Below are 20384 nucleotides of genomic sequence, written 5' to 3' on the forward strand. Positions count from 1 at the left end.
ATGTGCATCTCTGTCGTTTTTCTCCTCTGCGGAGGAATGAAATCCATCAATCTGCCATTCATCAATTTTATCGCCAGTTCTCTCCTCCTTGGCCACCTCAAAACCCCAAAAGGAAAGCTTTTGGTGCTGTTTTGAAAAATCGTCCTGAGAAAAAATGATTCCAAACGGCTCAACCCTTTGTTTTCCCTCTCAATAAAGCAAGCGACAAGGCCGGCGCTTGATGTACGAGCGTCGTGGGCGCCTGGGCGTGCAGCAGAGTGCATAAGCAAAGCCATGTTTCACAGCAAACAGAGTGTTCTTTACAGTCACCACGCCACCCAGATGAGAATATAATGTTCTACAGCACATAACTGCTTCAGGTCAATACTTGATTTGCTCCAGCATGTTGTAGAGCCTCTGCTATGGTCGGGGTCTGGGGATGCATTAGGGGGCCCAGAAACAGGACACAGAGGTGGTGGGTTTGGGGAGGGACGTGGGGTTGGGGCTGGTGGAGGGGTATGGGGGGGGGTAGGAGGGGTGCTTTTCAGTGTCAGAACTGGGGTATCGGCTGGGCCACGTTCCCCTGAGTCCTTGAAATCATTTCCAGGTATGTGAGTCTGCATGTGTGTGAGATGCACTGCTGTTCTCCACGCTGTATATGAGCACATCATTTCAAACCGGTGATGATTAGATTGAAGAAAAGGGCAAAAATGTTCCCCTGTGGTGATCCTCGAGCAGGCAAAAATATTATCTGATCATTATACAAGCCAGGTAGAGGGACAATTAACTCAACTGACTGAGAAACATGCATTTTATATTACTTGGTCCATATGTAGCCTCATACACGTGCATCCCAAACTATGTGCTTACATGTGCAGGTCCCCACCAGGCCAGAGGCTCATCAAACAAGGAATCAGCACTGACTCCTGCGGGAATGGATACACTCTTGTGGGTCACCCATGAGCATCTTTGCTATTACACCATGTGGGGTAAGATTTGGATGCTGCTTGTGTGTCATCCAGGGACAACAATCCTTGAGTGTCAGAAAGCACACAAATAATGGATGAGGTTGAAGCCAGTTGCTGAGGTTCCTTAAATATTAATGTTGTTGAACTGCAGTCCATCTCAACTCTGACACAGCGGTGAAAGAAAATCACTTGCCCTTTCAATGAGATAAAACACTGTAGACATATCTGTGTTCATATGACTCTATATATAGATAGATGAATGACATCATCTCTTGTGATGATACTGGTGCTGACTGACACCTTGCCTCTGAAGATTTACTGTGAAGTAAAAAAAAAAAAAAAAAAAAAAAAGCCTGGGGCAAATAGTGGCTCTGCAGGATAGGGTACATGCCATGGGCTTGCAATGTTTTGAGTCTAACTCATGAGTTCTGTTTCTTGTCATCCCTTTTGTCTTCCATCTTTATCAGTCTTAGACTATCCAATAAAGCAGAGGCCCCATAGAAATAATGAAAAATGTATATGATAAATAATTATAATAACTCCTGGCTTTAGCTTTGTGTTAAAATTTACCCCCAGGATTTTTTTGTTTTTACATGAAAATCTCCTAAATAACCACTAATCAATAGAAAAACATTTTTTTGTCTATCTATATATCTAATATAGCCTAATGTATAACATAGCGTAACATTTCTTACAGTATAGTCACAGAAAAATATATGGAAAAATGAAAAAAGCATTAAAATAACAAGATAATATCAGATGGTTCCTGCCATTTTAATGCTAAATTAATGAGCCTACTCTGGAACAAGTTTGCCTTCTGGAGGAAACTATTAATTTGTGGTGTTGGCCTGTAAAGCTTTTTTTTTTTCCTTTGGCTTTTTTTTTTTTTTTTTAAACACAGCTTGTCACAGTGGCAGACTTGAAGCTTGCTAAACCAAGTGCGGGAGCCTGTTTTTATCGTGGCGCTAATCCAGAGCCCCTGGGTCCCCTTGCCACATTGACCAGATGAAAGGCCTTGCCCAGATGTTTACAGCCTGTGAAAGTGGCAGGGAGCTAGTGTCGGATGCTGGCACAGCGCGCCGACAGACAGAAAACAAGGCAGTAAAGCCCCACGCTGTTTATGTAGAGTTTAGGAAACAGGAGGAAAGAAACCGTGTCAAAGGGAAATGATGGAGTCGTAAGATTTGAAGAGCATGCAGGTATGTGTTCTGTGTAGGTGCACATACGATACTGGAGGCCATATTTGTGTGTTGTCTTGATAAAAAGCAAACAAATCTGAATCCAAACCACTACAACACAACACAACACAATACAACACAACAAAATGCATTCCCTGAACAAAGATTGCATTCTGTCTGAGCTACACAAAAGTGCACAAAGGTTGAGTGAATGAGCTCAGTTGGTGCGGGTCACAGCTCCCAGAAATGTAACCTTGACCCCAGTTTGCCAGATGGCACTCACAGTGGCATTGCCATACTTAGCACATTGACCTCTGTGACACTGATGAGAATGGGTTTGTGAGTGTGTATATGCCTGCTTGAATGAGTGTGTGTATGTGTGCATGTCTATGTGAATGTGACACCGAGAAGTCTATCTAACCATGCCAGTCTGTCTAAAGCCATCTGGTGCCCTCTGTCAGAGTGCTTTTATTTAGCTTTCCTAAATAAAACTTGAGAAATACTGTATACAGTAGGCCAGAGTTTCACTGCCAAGGTCATTTCACAGCAGTGCAGATTCCAGCATGAGGTGAATTTTTATTCAAACGTGCTATGTAGCATTTTAGCATCAATAAATTATTTACCATTGTGGTTTGCACAAAGACTTACAAGAATGGCAGCATCTTCCAGCATCTACACTACATTAAACTTACAACTTCACAGGAAATCTGCTGTTTTGCTTTAAAGCTCAAAGGGATTGTTTTATGGAACAAAACAGGAAGTGGGCTAAAGTTGGGCAAGCACTACAAGTGAAACTAAAGCTTTTACATTCTGGCAGATGGTGACGAATATGGTTAAAGCTATTTAGTGAATTACCAACAAATGCCCTGATTTGTCTTTTTATAAAAACTAAAAACAGTGAGCCCTACATGTAGTGAACAAGAAAACAAGTACACAAAGAAGCGAATACATGGCAAAATAAGGAGGCAGAAGGGTGAATCCATTCTTTTTTGCTACAGAGAGCAGCTGGGTTTATGTATCAGATCATGTGTCCTTAAAATCTTTCTTCACTTCATTCTGACAAGTGTTTTGTAAAGTGGTAGAGTCATTGTAGAAATCAATTTAACTGCTATCCATCGTGTATTCATGTTCTGAACAACAGTCAGAGCAACAGTGCAGCATAATATACTGTACATAAAGCCAAAAATCTCTTGACCTACAGATCAGGGGTTTCAATTATGTTTTAATGTTCTGTTTCTAACCAAATATTCAAAACAAGACGAGGAGTCTAAAACCTTATTAACCTCAAAGCTATTGACCTGATCTTGTGTTTGAATATTTGTGCAAAGTTTGGCCTTGGGGCCCTTTTGTTAAGCAGGGAATTATGTAGATGTTGCCTCATTATTGCAATAACGTCTTGTGTACACCAGGATGCTAATAAACAAATGAATAAATGGTCTTCTATGACTCGAAACAAAGCAACATTTGCACCTCTTGCCCAATTAGAAAGCCTCTTTAAATGAATGTGCTGTGTGTTGCTCGAGCCACGCTGTCTCGTGACTTAATCTGGATTGAGCAGAGCACGCTTTTATTAGGTTACACACGGCCGCAATGTGTCTTGTCACTTTGCGGAGACAGCGGCCGATAAAATCCGTTGAACGGAATTAGATTGTCATTGATGTGTCAGTGAGATCGTGAGAACAACAGATCGATGACCGAATCACTGAGCGATACATGGAGATGCAGACAATGGATAAATGAACAAAAGGAATTCAGCGGGGAAAGTTTGAGGAGTTGCACGCAGCGTATGTATGCGTCTCTCTCACACATATACACATACATGCACACACACACAGGTCTTTTCTCACACTTTAGCTTGAAGCGATCTCACAACGCTGAACAAGAGAGAGTCGGTGAGAAAGGGAGAGAGAAAGAAGCCAAACCAATTCCAATACAGCACTAATGGGCCACATCATGCCAATACAATAAATAATGGCCCTTTCAGCTCAGTCAATAGTGAGTAAATGAAAATTTAACCTTTCATTAAATGTGGTCGTATTATTTCCACCACTTGCTTCCCAGCTCTATTTCCCTCTGACACTTTTTTTCATGGTGTACAAGAACCATGTGCAAATGTTATGATGTAGGGCTGTACACCGGTGTTAAGTGGTCTATTGTAATGTAACGGTCTAGTTTACTGCTGTCAAAAGTTACAGTGTATACAGAGAGGTCTATGGATCGCAGAGATGGGTATCGTTATCTTGCTATCAAATCACAGAAAGTGGAAATGTGCTGGTTATCCACAAAAATCAATCAACAACCCACTGTGCAGAGAATATTATGGCGAACACACAAGGGATTAAAAAGCACTGTCTTATTACAAAGGCTTTAGCTAATTTCCCTTACAGTAGAGTTTTCATATGTAGCATACCTGTTACTAAGTCTCCACTGACTTCTGCAGGCTGTGCTACAGCATTATTGGGAGGGGAGGCGATAAGTCTCTAGGCATCCTGTCTGGTAGTAGATGAAAAGGCTCTGGGCCCGCTCTCCACTGTGGCCAACCTGCCCTCTTAATTAATTAGCGCTAGCAGGAAGTGCTGGCCCATAGGGGAGATGAGGGCCCTCCAGAGGACTGGACAAGGTGATAATGTCCTAAAGGGGAGACCAAGTCCTGTATGCTCGGCTAGCCAGCGGATGCTCTCCAGCTCTAAATGTACAGTTGCAATCATGGTTGATGTTTCCAATCATGCATGTATCCAGCGTCTGCTGGGTAGGCCTCAAATGATTTGGAAACTTTGTATTAGGTTATGTGTGTCCTCCTCAGTGCAAAGTACAGTAATACAGTAATATTACTGTACATTTAAAAGAATAATTCGACATTTTGGGATAAATGCTTGCCGAGAGTAAGGTTAGAAGATTGATACCAAAATATGAAGCTACATCCGGCAGGAGGTTATCTTAGCTTAGCATAAAGACTGGAAACAGAGGGACACAGCTAGCCTGATTCTGTCTAAAGATAGCCAAATCCACCTGCCAGCACCTTTAAAGCTCTGTAATTAATACATTATATCTCGTTTAATAAAAACAAAATCTGAAACAGCAAAAATGTGTGGTTTGATGGTTAGTTGTGTGCTGGAATATTTATGTTGGCCGGGTACAGTGACTTCCTGGAGTTTTGTTGTGTGGTTGCCAGGCAAGAAGTCAATGTGCTAGGCTAGGAAATACTTTCAGCGTATAACTCCCCACAAACTGTCAATTTCACATCTCACTTTTTGTGCAGATTAATGTGTTTATTAGTGAGCTTTAGAGTTGTTGGTAAGGAGATTTTGTTATCTTTGGACAAAGCAAGGCAAGCTGCTTCCCCTTGCTACTAGTCTATGTGCTAAGCTAAGAAAACTGCCTGCTGGCTCTCACTTTATAATTAGCCTACAGATATGAAAGTGGTATTCATCTTCTTATTTAACGCTTGGCAAGACAGCAAATAAGCATATGTCCAAAAATTTCAGACTGTTTGTTTAAGTTAAGTTTCCATGGCACTAGCTAAGAATGACAGGGCACAGATATGAAGTCGGTAGATTAAATTGGCATGGGTCCCTGTTAAATCTTACAACAGATCAGTTAAAAAAAATAGTGTGATGCAAACCAAAAGAAGAACTCTGCTGATTTGCATGTAAGAAAGTCAAACATTCACATAATCAAGTTGAACTTTTTACACTGATCTTCATGACCCATGCGTTCTTAACATAGTATGCGTGATGTTGCGATTTATCCTCGCTTTGTTTTTGTGTGTATGTGTGCGTGTGTGAAAACTTCACTCCCTTTCTCTCTGTGTCTCCAATAATGAGCATGTGCACCTTTTCCGCCCGGGGCCTTCATACACAATTTAGCCAGAAAGCCATAGCTGATCATGATTTAGCTTTTGACACAGCTCGCCCCGAGGCAGGGGGGGACTAATACAGATATCTGACTCCCAGACCGCGATGGAGGGAAGGAGAGAGAGAAAGTGAGAGGCCTTTTATTGACTAAATGATGAAGAGGTTGGTAATGATAAATAACAGTCATTTTATTGTGGAATTCCCAGAAAAGACACATTCTACACAATATATAAAAAGAGAAATAATAGACGAGGAAGTTGCTCGCCGGGGTCTTGACGTGCTAGTTCCCTACAGAGCCGCCCATTGTTAAACTCAAATATTCCTCGGCTGGGGTGGAGGTCACAAATTGTGTTAGAAGGACCTGCTACTATGAATACTACATAAGGCTGATGCAGAGTGGCAGCGTCATCCCTGTCTCTGGCACTAGGAGGAGGGCCCAGGCAAGACAGCGCCAGTCTTGCCCATGGGCATCTCTCTTTCAGTATCTCTATTCTGTGATTCTCTCTCTCTCTCTTCCTTATTGCACAGTCTCTCTTCTCTCTCTCTCTCTCTCTTTCCCTTTCTTCCCTTCTTTTTCCTTCGCTCTCTTTCTGTCTCTCAGCATGGTCCTTGCACTGTTTTCCCAGCACATCAGGGTGGCAGGGGAGCCTGTCTCTGCTGCTTTTGCTCTCCGCCGCCTCCGAGTCTCCAGGCCTCAGCTATCACTAAGACAAGATGGCTGACCCTCTAAGGACAGATAAAGTCCTCTGTGGTGCTCCATGAATGACATTACGTGCAGGATACAAGCTCAATTGGTTGGAGGAGCAATGAAAGAAGATGGCATTGCCTGCGTTAATGCAATTTATGAAGAGCAATGCCTCTGTTTTAGAGTAAAATAGAGAAAAATACGCCTTGTGTAAACATATTAAGTTCTTATTACCTCAGACCTTTGATGGATAATAGTGTGTGTCTGACCATCATCTGGAATTAAAGATCTTTTTCACCTGATCTTTTAATATCACCTGCGTTGAGTGCATAATATCTAAAAAAGAGGGTTCCAGTTGTCCACTGTCTGATCCAGCTGTGCTATCTAGTGGGAAGTTCCCAGCTCTGTTGGTGTGAGAGACTGGTAGCAGTTAGTGTGTGTGTTTGCCTCAGGATACCTCTGCAGCTCTGCAGTTCTTGAATACTGAGTGGAGAGTGGCCCAGAAATGAGCAGTCAAATCCAATTAAATTACTCAAATTAAATTGTACAATGGTTATGGAATACCTGATCGAATTACTCACATTCAGGGGATTTCAACAGCAACCAATTAGTTCAAAGTATAAAGTTCACACGCTCAAATTAACACCAAGAGAGGACAGGGCCTTTATTTGAGGGAAATGATACATCATAATTACATCACGTTGGAAAAAAATCACAAATTATACAGCATGCATTTAATAAGAAAATGGAAATGGTTAATAGGTCTTGATAAGACAAATCTAGCCCTGTCAATAGTGTAACGTGGCTAGGTTGGCTAAATTAAAGAGGAGAAGTTATTATTGTTTCAAAGGAGCTTTAGGGCCCTTTGTTGTTCAGTCAGAACGCTGGTACTCAGAGCACACACCCCCTTGTCAAAAACAACAGTGAAAACCAACATAAAAGACAAAAAAAGGGAGGGGTGGGGGGGGGGGGGGGGCTGTCATAGCAGACTGTATTTAACTCTCCTCCTCTGGTAATTGAGATATGTTGAAGAGGCTGGTCCAACAATTAACAAGATTTCATTTTGAAGTAGGTCTTTCTCGTTAGATTGGCCAAAATAGACACTTTGTCATTTCCTCAATAATGATGGAATTCTTTAGAAACTCCTGGCTTAATTGTACAAGGGACTTCCTGACCTTTTTTACATTTTAAATTTAGCTTCTCAAGGTGCCTTTCCAAGGTGAAACACGTGAGTAATGAGATACAAAATCAGCCCGTTAATTGACTTTCAGCAAATTTAGATCTGCAAGACCAACGTATACATTTCCCTCCTTTAAAAGTGAACCATTTTAGCTAATAAAGTTATTAATCTTGCCCATACAGTAATTATCTCTGTAATTATGCTGTAATTGCACATACATCAAGGCCACCTCATATAGCGGGCAGGCTTGAGCTGGCTCCTGATGATTTTCTTCACATCATGTAAAGACATTACTCTTACTCACACAAACTGAACATATAAAATTGGCACTCCCCACTGAAATCAATGGGATTCAAGTGGAATAGGTAAGATGCAGAATTATTTATGTTTTCACACACTGTTTGTGAAGATTTAACAATGAAACCGCAACTATATTTCTTAAGAGATTCCATGAAAGCCATATAATTTGTGTCAAAATAGAAATAGACGCAGATACACTCAACCTTTCTAACTGATGATAAGCATACACAGGCAAATAATGTCCCACATGTATTTACTTGACCCTCACACTTCAGCCAGTGCCCCCCTCTATCCACTGAGCCTGTTTTTCTTCCTCTACTGTCTTACTTGTTGCTAGTCGCTGCCTGCATTCGTGCATGCATGGACGGCATAAAGCCACAGTAGTACCATAAACGGCGTAACATGATAATGCTGCTTTAATTACCCCTTGGTCAGCCCACTTACAAACCTATTGCCGCAGCAGTCAATATCCCCAAAGATCCATTCATGCCTCGGCTGATGGTTAACTTGGGAGCCTTTGCTGAGTGCTTTAGCCTAATTGATATCCTTATTTAGCAATGAGCCAGTGGGAGTCGGAGGGGAGTTAAATGGAGCAGTTTACCAGGCAGCGAGCACGCTAAACCAGATCCCTGACACCACCACCAGGGCTTACTGCTGCCTGGACGATGATTTATACCAGCTAATTTACTGTTTCAAATTGATTAAGGCCACTTTTGTTTTGTTTTCACTAATGATTGCTTTCACCATTTGTCCTTCTTTTTATTTATTTTTTTCAGTGATCATCACCCAGAGCAAATTTAGCCATGGATATTGTTTTAGAGCAAATTACACCTATTTACGACAGTTGACTGCTCCCGAGCAACTAACACTGGGGCCAGCTCAGAGGAGAGACTTCAGTAGCTTCCTAGGGGAATTTACACCAACCCCACTACACATACGTATGCATATACTCATGCCTCTCTATACATATTTCCACACATTTATTTACACATGATGAAATATTTGAAACATGAGTGCAAACATCTTCCGCAGAGCTGCGGTATTTCACTTTGTTCACTTTCCCGGGGAGCAAAACAACAACAGGTATATAACCGAACCTAGAATCGGTCGTGAGAGAACAATGCATATCCAACAGGTCAAACAAAGCCATCGGGAGCAATGGGAAAATCAGATTCTTCTTTTAAACTGGGTTTGTAGGTCTCTCCCTCCTGCCTGTCTCCCCAGATATGTCTCCCTTAACAGCTCAAAGTAATTAGCAACGACCACATGCCAAAGGTAGGGTAGCTACTGTACACAGAGTAGGCAGACCTTATCTTTAATTTGAGACAATGAGACGCTCTGTGGGGGCTTGTGAGGAGCTGGGAGCTATAAGGTAGGCAGGCAGGCAGGCTCCCCCTCCCAAGGTCGCTTCACTGAGATGAGCTAGTCTGGGGACAAAGGATACCCACCATACAGTATGTGAGCACACATTATGACAGTTTAATTATCAACTTAAGCAGCATCTTGTTTTTTCCTCGAACCAAAGTTTGAGCCCGTTTCCTATAGAAATAAACATTTTGAAATTAAAAAATATTTGTCGCCAAAGTGAGCTCTTTCTTACTGTTTCAAACTTTGTTTTGAGTGATACCTCCGAAAGTCCTCCAGGGCATCCCATTAGTCACATTGGTGAGCACAGAGCTCAGCCACAAAATGGCCTCCAATCTTGGAAGAGCGCCGTCAGCCCATTCTTTATACTGTCAGGATGAAGAAGAGCATAAAAACTCAGAGTCAATAAAGTCATATGAAATGCTTGATATCGAAACATGCTGCGCCCCGGTGACTGATTAAGCGTCTGGGTCCGGTTGTGATGCATCTTGGAGGAGAGAGGAGGGGAAGAGTGAGGGGAGAGAGTGTGAAAGCATAATACAGAAGCTTTCGAAACTAGTTTGTTCTGGTTGCTTATGTATGTTTCTGAGGTATAAATGTTTCTGTATGTTGTGTTTCTCTGTTCTATTCTAAAAAAAATCAGTCAGTAGTGTTGTAAAGATTGTATTTAAGCCTTACATTTCTTGGTATGATCCTACATATTTGACTGGAACATTATTATTTAGCTTTTACTTGATTACAGTAATCGGTGTAGTCAATTATGGATGGTATCCTTATAATGACATCCAGAGAGAAGGATGTTGGAGAGAGAAATGTATTTGGGCAAGTCCATACGTTCTTGCTATGGTTAAAACATACCAATTACTGCAACTTTACTTCCTTTGTCTGAAAAACGTCTGGGAATGGAGGTTGTAGAGCCGTTTTTTTTTTTTTTTTTTTCCCGACAGTGAAGTCAATACCGACTCAGACAAAGACGGTGAGATGAGAAAAGGGAATGACAGAGATTAAAAATGAAAGAGAGTGCCACTTTTTGTCCAGATAGTGGTTTTAGCCCGCAGCACCTGACTGCTCTGTTCTAACTCAAATATTCTCGCAGCGTTTGATCAAACTGAAACTTAAACATACTTTATGCTTCAGACAGATCACCATAAGTTAAAAGGTCTTCCAAATGAACATCTGAACTTAAGTAAAAGTTGGCAATTGCACTTTAAATTTGCCGGAGAATATAGTAGATTGTTAGAAATGGACATGTCTGCTGGGTCTAAACATGACAGGAATGTTACTGTTTTAATAAGCCTGAGTCAAATTCAATTTCCACATCACACAGTTTGAAAACCACAACTTTAATCTATTTCAACACTCCAATCTGATGTTATTAACCCATTACTGAGAACTCGGTATCACCTTTGCTATTCCCCACACAATATTTGGTCGACATTAAACCTCTCAGTGTGTTGTATACAAACACTCTCTGTCAGGCTGCAGCTCCAATTTGACATTAACACACAGAAACATTCCTGTCTTGAATGAACCACCAACTTGACATGAATGTTTTTGCACAGGAGTCGAAGGAGAAAGAGGAATGAGAGAGAGAGAGAGAGAGAGGGAGAGAGAGAGAGGGAGAGAGAGAGCGGTGCGGTTTTGGACAGACCGTGTTAAGATCAGTGCTCGGGGCTAGGCAGGTTGCTATGCGCTGAAATGCTAATAAGCTTCCTGGCTCTCGGTGCAGGTCGGCTAGCCTGTGCCGACTCGTCTTGACACTTCACACACATGCTGTCTTCCACCCTTTTTAATCATTTTTGATAGGCCTCCCTGGGATGCCATCCATTTAATTTGAAAGGGTTGAGCCACCCAAACATTTTCACCATCTTTAAATAGAGGTCTGCCTCAACATGCCTGCTGCATTGTGACCCGACAAGGTGAAAAGCAGTGAGGTATAAAATGCTGTTTGGCTGTTTAAGAGGATAATATTAGGCCGGCACTGGTAGCAACTCGTAGGAAAGATGGGTGAGCGATGCTGAAGTGGGTAAATAAAAAGGACGGAGTAATTTTAACAATACTCAAGTCAGTCAGCACACAGACACAGGTGTGGACGCTTGGCCCCAGTTAGAGAGAAATACGGGATTGCTTTGTTTAGATGCCTATTTATTTTATTAAACACACCATTTGCACAAGGAAAGAGCGGTTTAACCTCCAGAAAAAGAGAGAAAAGGCTAAAATAAAGTTAAAATGAGAATAAATTGTTAAAATGAAGGTGTAAAATACGACCTATGATCAAGGTTTCTTTACCAAATCTCTCCTAAATTGAGGGAATAAATACAATGTAGGTCAATTAGAAAAAAAGACGGCATAATGTACCAGTTCAGATTCCAAATCAGTCTGCAAAATCGTTTTTGTTTTTGAGAAAATGTTTGAGAAAGTGTATTGCCAGACAGAGTTTAACAACCACTGTCCTACTCTATATATCTTCTAATTCTGTCTGAAAAAAAAAAAAAAAACCTCAGAGCCTGCAGCCAACACAGTATGGTCAGAAATGAAGCCTGGCCATGTTTTATGATTCATAGGGAAGAAATAACATATTTTATTGGAGTCTGAGAGATTTATTTACTGGCGTTGTGGTGGATGTGTAAGGGAGACAATCACCAGGGATTTTCACCATCCAATTTGCCAGTGTACTCTTCTATAAACATCAGTCAGTAGAAATGGGACAAATTCTACAGAAAATAATCATAAACAAACCATTACATCGCATTTTGGAAATTGTCAGGAGACGCTCTTGACGATAACTATCCGCTCAGAGTCAAAGGCAGAAAAGCCCAAAAGGCAAGTGGGGATGTCTGTGTGCTATATGATATTACCGTGACTCTCAAGATAAAGATATCATACATTATTGGTTTAGACTGGCAAAGAAAGAGAGAGAGAGAGAGAGAGACCAGTGCAAACAGATAGCGGGGGCGAGACACAGACACATATAGACAGAGCAGGAGAATGTTCAAATATATTGCCTCTTAGCAAAGGCACAGATAGCTCTGAGCCTCTTGATGTCCTTCTATGCGAAACAGCTGGAGCTCTCCATGAAAACCACACTGAACTCCACAACAAGCCTGCTTGTTAGCTTCTAACAGTGACTGATCCAGTTTTATACCCTCTGTGCTCTACTTGCACTCTGCGCAACATGTACCGTAAACCATCATTTACTCCAGTCCAATTTAGTTGTGTGCATTTGCATGCAGAGAGGCACGTTTTTAAGACGCAGTAAACAGAATTGTTGTGCATGCTTTCATCAAAAAAAAAAACACGGCTGCGATCACGGCTGCAAAACCAGCATGTAACCAAAAGCTGGAAAGGAGGAATTGACATAATTATTAATTAGTCGATATTACTGAATGGAAAAAGTCTGTCTTTGGTTTCCTCCCTAGAGCTTAATCGAACTCAGCCAAGATGAAGCTAAGCTAAACAACACCAGGCAGTTAATCTCCACAACCATACAGTTCAGATGCTGATAATGTCCACAGGTCTTAAGTGAGCGAGCGGGGCCCATGTTTTTTAGATTTACTTGTTTGCTGTTGTTTGCCATCTTTAAGTGGTCTTTTATTAAAGCCAGCCATCTTCCATAGAGCCCTAATGCATTTCACTATTCCGATGCTAATGACAGCCTAAGAATGCATTATTCAGCATTAGTTTCATTTCCCTTTGAGCCTCAAATGGCGACAAACTGTCTTGTAACCATTAGAGTTTTAACTTGCGTAAGGCACGCCACCCGCAACCTGTCTGACAACGCGTCTCGAACGACGGTGGAAGCATTTCTGTACTTACTTATCGAGTGCAAACAGCTGAAGAAAAACAAATCGACTTTCTGTGTAAAAATACAAGACATTTGACACTTTATTATTTGCAGACAGTCTCACGAGGACGGAAGATGACTGCCAAAAACAAACAAAAAGTGTGAAAGTTGAGGCAAAAGTTTGAACCTGCGGTCTGTCTTTTTTATACCTGACATGAATGAGTGCTCGCATGTGTGTGTTAATATGTTTTAACAAGCATGTGAGCATTAGTGTGTCGTCGGTGCTGGAACATGATGTGCTTGTATGTGTTTTTTTTGCTTGAGTGTGTTTGAATGCATTTATTGGAAATGTCTTAACATGTTTTTTTAATATACCTGTATGTGTTGCTTCCGTTTTAAGCATGCTTGCCTTTGTGTGCGTGCGTGTGTGTGTGTGTGTGTGTGTGTGTGTGTAGGCTGAGGACTCCCCACTGACCTGTTGTTTGGCTACAGACAGACAGAGTGGAACTGGCCATATTACTGTTCTTACCCTGCCATCTGCTGGTTCACATCATTCTAGGCCCTGCATCCATCCCACCGTCATAACTACCCCCTCCCACACATCTCTCCTGTGCTGTTTTGCTCTACAGTATGTCCCTGTCTCTCTCTCTCTCTCTCTCTCTCTGTTTCCCTTTCTCTGCTTTTACTAAGTTTATCTTTGTCTCTTCCTTTCTCCCCTCCTTTCATTTTCTCTTTACACAAGAGCATCATCTGCCCTCCATGTCCCTTTACATCACCCCTCCTCCTCAGAGAGAGAGAGAGAGGGGAGAGAGCAGGGGTAGAGTGAACTAAAGGGGAGCGGTGGACGATTGTTATCGAAAAATAAGCATGGTGTTTGAAAGGGATTTTAATTGAGGCATTCGTTATATTTGAAAAGGTGAAGTCCTGAGGGGACGGAGAGAGAGGAGCGGCGACCCTATTCATATCCTCAGACATTCATAAAGAATGGCATCTTTTGACTTTCCCTTTTAAAACCGTGCAACCTTAAATGACCTAAATATAGAGGAGGGGAGGCAGACACGGTAATTCCCTGCACCTTGGGGGGTGCCACCAGAGTACAAGACTGTGGGATACAGCCGAGGACTCCAATTAACAATGAGGGAGGGTCCAGCCACCCAAAATAGAGAGAAAATGTCCTCTCGATAAGCCCCTAAAGGGGATGTCAATCTGTCTTTTTTCTTCTTTCTGTTTACCTCATCTTTAGCTTTTTCCACCTTTGTTTCCATTATTCACTCACTTCTTTGTCTTAGCTTCTTTTTCTCTTCCTCTCCCTCACTTTTTTTTTTTTTTCTTTTTTTCTCTCCTCATTCTGTCTTTGTGCAGTAATTATGTCATTAATAATGTGAAGGCCAGATGATTGTGCTGCTAATACCAGTTGTCCGGTCTGTATTTCTACAGCTTAACTTAGGAGGAAGTCGACCGAGTGCTCATTTGTTGTTGTTTGGTAAGGTCAGCTCTTTATGAGCCCCACTTCCAGTAAAGCAGACTGATGTTTTCTTTCACTATATTTTGACTGTCTGACCACTGAGTTAAACTTAGATTGTTAGTTTATTGTAAAGTTGTTGTACATGGACAACGGCTCGAGGCAACATGCAGTAGGTTTGTAAGGTTTTTTTTTTTTTTTTGTCTTTTCACTGTCTCTACAGTTTCATCCTATTTGCAGACCTCTCTGAAGGTAATGTTGCCCACATGTACAGTACTGTAATGGCAACAATGATTATCCTTTAGCATAACACTATTTCATCCTGTCATTTGATGTCTATTGCAGTTTTGCTGTGACTAAGTGATGAAGTATTCCGGTATTATTAGTAAAAAGCTTTATCCTCACCCTATGGGAAATCCCCTCAGGCACTGCTCTGTGTAAGCATCCCTGATGATTTATGCAATGTAACTGTAACCAAGGCGGCGTTTTTGATGATAAAGTTATAAAACTTTGTTGGAAGTGCCGTAGCCAAAGAAGGTATTTATCATCAGCCGTCATTTTTCACTGTCAGAATATCTATCATGCAGCATCTCTGAAAACTCATTAAATAAGACACTGAAATGGTATAAAAGGCAGTGACAGCCACTTGTTGAAGTGAGCTTCTTTGTTGTCTTGTCCGTTCTTGATGGATAAATTAACGCACTATTCCAGCGGAAAAGAGAGTGCGATGCCAGCTGCATGAAAGAACTTGACTGTTCAATAAGAATCCAAGACTTTGCTTTTTTGCTCGCAACCTCCTGATTGGATGGAGAAACCGGTTCAATTAATATATGTGCTGCTGTCAGTAAAATGCTACCTGACATTTCATGTTGGATGGGATAAGGCATGTTTAGCCTCATGACTGAAGTTTGACTGACTAAGTGGTGCGATGTCAAACAGAGGGTGTATGAAATAATGACAGCCAGATAATAAGGCCTGCAGAGCATAAAGACGCTGGAAAAAAATGTGCACATGTATAGATATATGTGACATAGCGCCTTGCGATCCATGCACATATGCATATAGACATGCACACAAGCACATTTATGTGTACATGAGCAAACACACATAAAAATACTTGTTCTGATCTTATAAAATCCCCGATAACAATACTGATAATAATCACAGCTCAGTCATAATAACTCATAAAAACAGCCTCGGTAATTCATTGAGCTCCTCGCCAAACAAAATCCTTTCTTTGTTGCATTTAATTTTGACTTTTACAGTGAGTCATAAAAATATCCCGTCAGAATCAGAGGCAACCCGGCCAAATCTGACATCGCCTGATAATGAGTGGAGTGTTTGTCTTGAGCCTGGTGGGATGTGGTCTAAAACTGCATGCCTAAATAAGGCACAGATTATTGGTTACGATTAAAATGAATGTGATTAAAGTTTTATTTGACCGCTATTTACATTCATGCAGTCCTGACTGACAGCCAAAAGCCTACAGGAGTAGTATCGCGGATGACAAACAGACATACTTCAGACACGCTTCATGCATTCTAGGTCTGTGTCTGTTATCATGTTGCACGCATAAGCACAGATACATGCAACAAAGCACACACACAAACTTATTTACAATACATTCACACACACACACACGGACACACTCACTTACTTGTACGCATGCAGACACATGGAAGCACCCACCCAAACACACAACAGCCTTTCAACAGTTCATTTGTCTCATAATTATGCAAATGGTGCACTCTGAGAAAAACCTCAACCATTTCAAAGCTGCAGCTGGAGTATTTTAAGAGTAATGTAGGGGACTCCCCATGTTCTATGTTTCTTATTTTTATACACTGGAGATATTTTTAACTAATTATTATCATTTATTTGCTGAAATTTAAATCTGCCAAAAGTTTAACTTAATTCCCTGTGTGTAATAGCTTTAATGCTATTGTACACTTGTGTAACAAAAACAAGCTGCTCTACTGGATTGCACAGCGGCACTCATTTGCAATAAAGGCACATTTCTAATATCAGAGAGCACGTTCTGAGCAAGTGACCAAGTTGAGGTGTGATCTGTTATTTAGACAGGTTGGATGCACTTCCTCACAGCCTGAAATTTCCCCCGAGGCTTTCTTCCATTTCTCACTGTCATGGATTTGAATCTTTTTACCACTGAACTCTTACAATTACTGAACATTCATCACCTGCCTACCTTCTTAGCTACCTAGATACTGTATGGAGACCAGAGATATGGGACAGACTGGTGCAGTCGGGAATACCAAGTAACACCGCTGCTAACGCAGTAATGAATTCTCATATCCTGGGATGGCAGGAATCTTTTTTTTTTTTTTCTTGTTTTGTTGCGTGAGTGTGTTTTTGCAGCTGTGTAAAGGTTTTGAGAGGTTCAGTATCTTATATTTATAGATGCATTCAATAATTGAATATCTTCTATCTATCTATCTTCTATCTAGTAACACAATTAATTTGTTTTTTATGAATTAACTCATGTTTTCTCTGAATCTTCTAAACTGTATCACACATGACTTACAACCAAATGCCACTGTATATCTCTGCAGCTTTTCCCTCATGAATAAAAGGCCCTTTTTTTCTGTAAGGTTAGAGGATTTGCCCCCCATGGCACTCTCAGTCGCACCCTCCAGTCCCTTGTGTTACTCACACTCACTTGTAGAAGTCCCTTAACACTAACCCAGAAAGCATAAATATATTATAATCTCATCACCTGTCCATTTATACAGGTGTCACCCTGCCTCGCAACTTGATTTCCAGGAGGGCAGCAGTTTTTCCTGTGGCAGCGATTGGAGTCACAGCATTATTATCAGGCAAAATGTATTCATGATAGCAGAGGTCCGAGTGCCCTCTGGGCTTTGTAATATAATACCAGACCTCTTTATCAAATTTAACAGTTTATTGGAAACAGCTTGTACACATGATTTAGGCACGGGGCGGTAAGGCAAGGCTCCGGGTATCCTCCTAACACACCTCCCATACACACCTCCACACATACACACACACACACACACACGCATTATGAAAACTCACAAACACATGCCGTACACCCACTCACACAGTGACACTCAAACACACACGCATTTAATCACACATCTCCCTCCTCCTCCTCCTCCTCCTCCTCCTCCTCCTCTTCCCATCATCTAATGCCAACCTCTCATTGGATGAGGCAGCGGTTTTCTGTGGAGGTCTTTTGTGCTCTTTGTTGTTTGTTTTCTCTGAAGAGCAGCGCGATAACAAAAGCGTGACGTGACAAATGGACTTTGTGCCCCGCAGCCAGATTTAAGTGATAGGTTACTGAATGGGAGCTACCCTCCTATCTCATTTATACAGTGCCAGTCAAAAGTCTGGACACACTTTCTCATTCAAGTGAACGGGAAGGTGTGTCCAAACTTTTCACTGGTACTTTATATATACACACACATACGCACAAATGGACACGCGTGGATGAACACGCCGACACTTGTATGCAAGCAGGCGTGTGCAGACTTTAAAGACGTAACTTTTATTCATCATTGCATTTCTCATTTTTCCTGAACATGCAATTTGAAAATCAGCCAACCTTATTTATTTTCTTCTGCATTGTCACTCAATGAAAAAATATAGATAAAAGTTATTCATCTAATTGTTTTTATGTGAGTGTGGGACCAAAATACTATCTGGTATTTACTATATTTCTTTATTACAAAATTAATTACAGTACGAGACCACCAAAAAGGTGTTTTTTTAGACTTATATTTGACTCTGAATAAATATTTTCTTATCAAGAATCACTGTTAAATATGTTAAAGATAAAAGCCAAGTATCATCTTTATGTTCAGGTTGATGAAAATGTGAATTAAAGGTCCAGTAATTAACTAAATATGATCAACTCCAGTGTCACAATATCCTCATAATAACAAGTCTTTCTATCCGCTTAAAGATCTCCTATGGGGACGGTAAATAGAAACCATCAGTTGGCCAGCTAATGATTTAAAGGGATGGTCAGAGGTCGTATGCAGGCTATTAATGATCCCTTTTAACAGAAAGCACGCACAGGATCTGCCCAATCAGAGAGAGTCAAGAAGTCACCTGGGGCCTCCAGAAGAAGATCTGTCTGGTTAAGGTTAAACTGAGGAAGAGCAGAGGCTGAGGGATCCGCTCTGATGTCTGTATATGCATATGTGTGTACGTGTGTGTGTGAAAGAATCTGTGTGCAAACAAGGAACAGATCAGTGAATTGCCGATCAAAGTGTGACTCTGCCAGAATTAGTCACTTCAGCATATTCCCCAAAAAACATATGTTTACATTCTAGTGACAAAGTGTCACTTTGGACACGGGAGATTGTTATTCATTTCCCATTTCCTGCCAACAGTCGATGTTGGTTTCTTTTAACCACGACTGCAGTCATTCCATAACCATAACCATGACAACGAAGGTCCTAAACAAGAAGAAGTAGTAATTTTAACCCAAACCACAATGTTTCCCTAAATTTAACAAAGTTATGTTTGCTCTTAACCATAACGTGGTCACACCATAAAACTGATTTATTTTCAACAGTGATTTGTAACAGTTTTGGAAGGCATGGACAAATGTACAAACAACTTATTCTGTCATTTAATTTGGGCGACTTGTTGGTAAAAATAAATGTGTCTTTATGTTCAATGTTAGTTCTGTTGATACATGTACATATACGTATATATATATGAATGGGAAGACTTGTGGTCGCAGACTTTTGGATCCTTCTGTATATATTGTACCTTTATTACATTTTGTACATATTATACTATATTTTTATGAAATTGTGTTTTAAGTCAGTAGAAAATTTATAGCCATTAAAATGACCTACTGTATGTTATGTTTGTTTTGTTGTATCTGTCGCTGCATTAAGTAAAAAATCTGTATCACTGTTGTGTTTTAAAGCTATAAAATAAATCTTTAACATAACAAAAAATACACTATATTATGATGGTATATGGGGCTGTGACTCATCTGACACATTACCAAATTTTGAGGTTTGCTTTTTTTTAAAAATCAGTTTGTAAAAAAAAATCACTGGAGCTCCAGATTTACCAGCCACTATAGCCTCTGGATAAACAGTTAACATTCTACCCTGCTCATATTTGTTGGCAAAATTGCCATATTCAGAATACTGGCTTAAAATGTTGCTCGTGTGCCACGGCTTAATGGTTTTTCACTGTGTCTAGCAACTGCAGAGCTTTAAGTATAAACATTCATTAATCCTTTTAGCCATTTCTGCCCTCAACAGAAGCTTGCTGTATGACGGAGGTTATCTGTGCAACAAAGAATAAGCTTCAAGCATGACTGACCCAAGATCTCTGTCTGTCAAATGTTATCTTTGTCTATATACTGTAAGTCTGTGTTCTAGTTGTTTTTAACGTCTCATCTTCTTCCACTGCTTTTTTTGCACCTTTTCTCCAAATTCAATTGTATTTTATTTTATTCTATTCCTGTTGCCTCTGACTAAAGCTCCCATCAGTCCTGTTGAAGTTAATTATGGGAGCCAAGCTGTTGAGGGGTTGAGGAGAAGCTTTTTTGCCTGAGTACTCGATATACACCAAGTCTGGCAACGCCACCGAGCATTGTCTGCCGTGATAAAATATGGAC

At 40.8% G+C, this 20384-nt stretch overlaps 1 long non-coding RNA gene across 5 annotated transcripts in view; it reads right to left on the reverse strand.

Annotated features, from left to right (window-relative positions):
* The window catches only part of LOC122972584, a 96376-nt gene that overhangs the window by 56094 nt on the left and 19898 nt on the right, over positions 1-20384 (reverse strand). For 3 of the 5 annotated variants that reach the window (XR_006399781.1, XR_006399779.1, XR_006399780.1), the window contains exon 3: positions 9745-9877. This is a non-coding gene — a long non-coding RNA (uncharacterized LOC122972584). Of the gene's footprint in view, positions 1-9105; positions 9684-9744; positions 9878-20384 lie in introns of those variants that run through there. The other 2 variants (XR_006399778.1, XR_006399777.1) reach the window with 2 other exon arrangements.

This window comes from Thunnus albacares, chromosome 21 (genome assembly GCF_914725855.1).
Source record: "Thunnus albacares chromosome 21, fThuAlb1.1, whole genome shotgun sequence".
NCBI lineage: Eukaryota > Metazoa > Chordata > Actinopteri > Scombriformes > Scombridae > Thunnus > Thunnus albacares.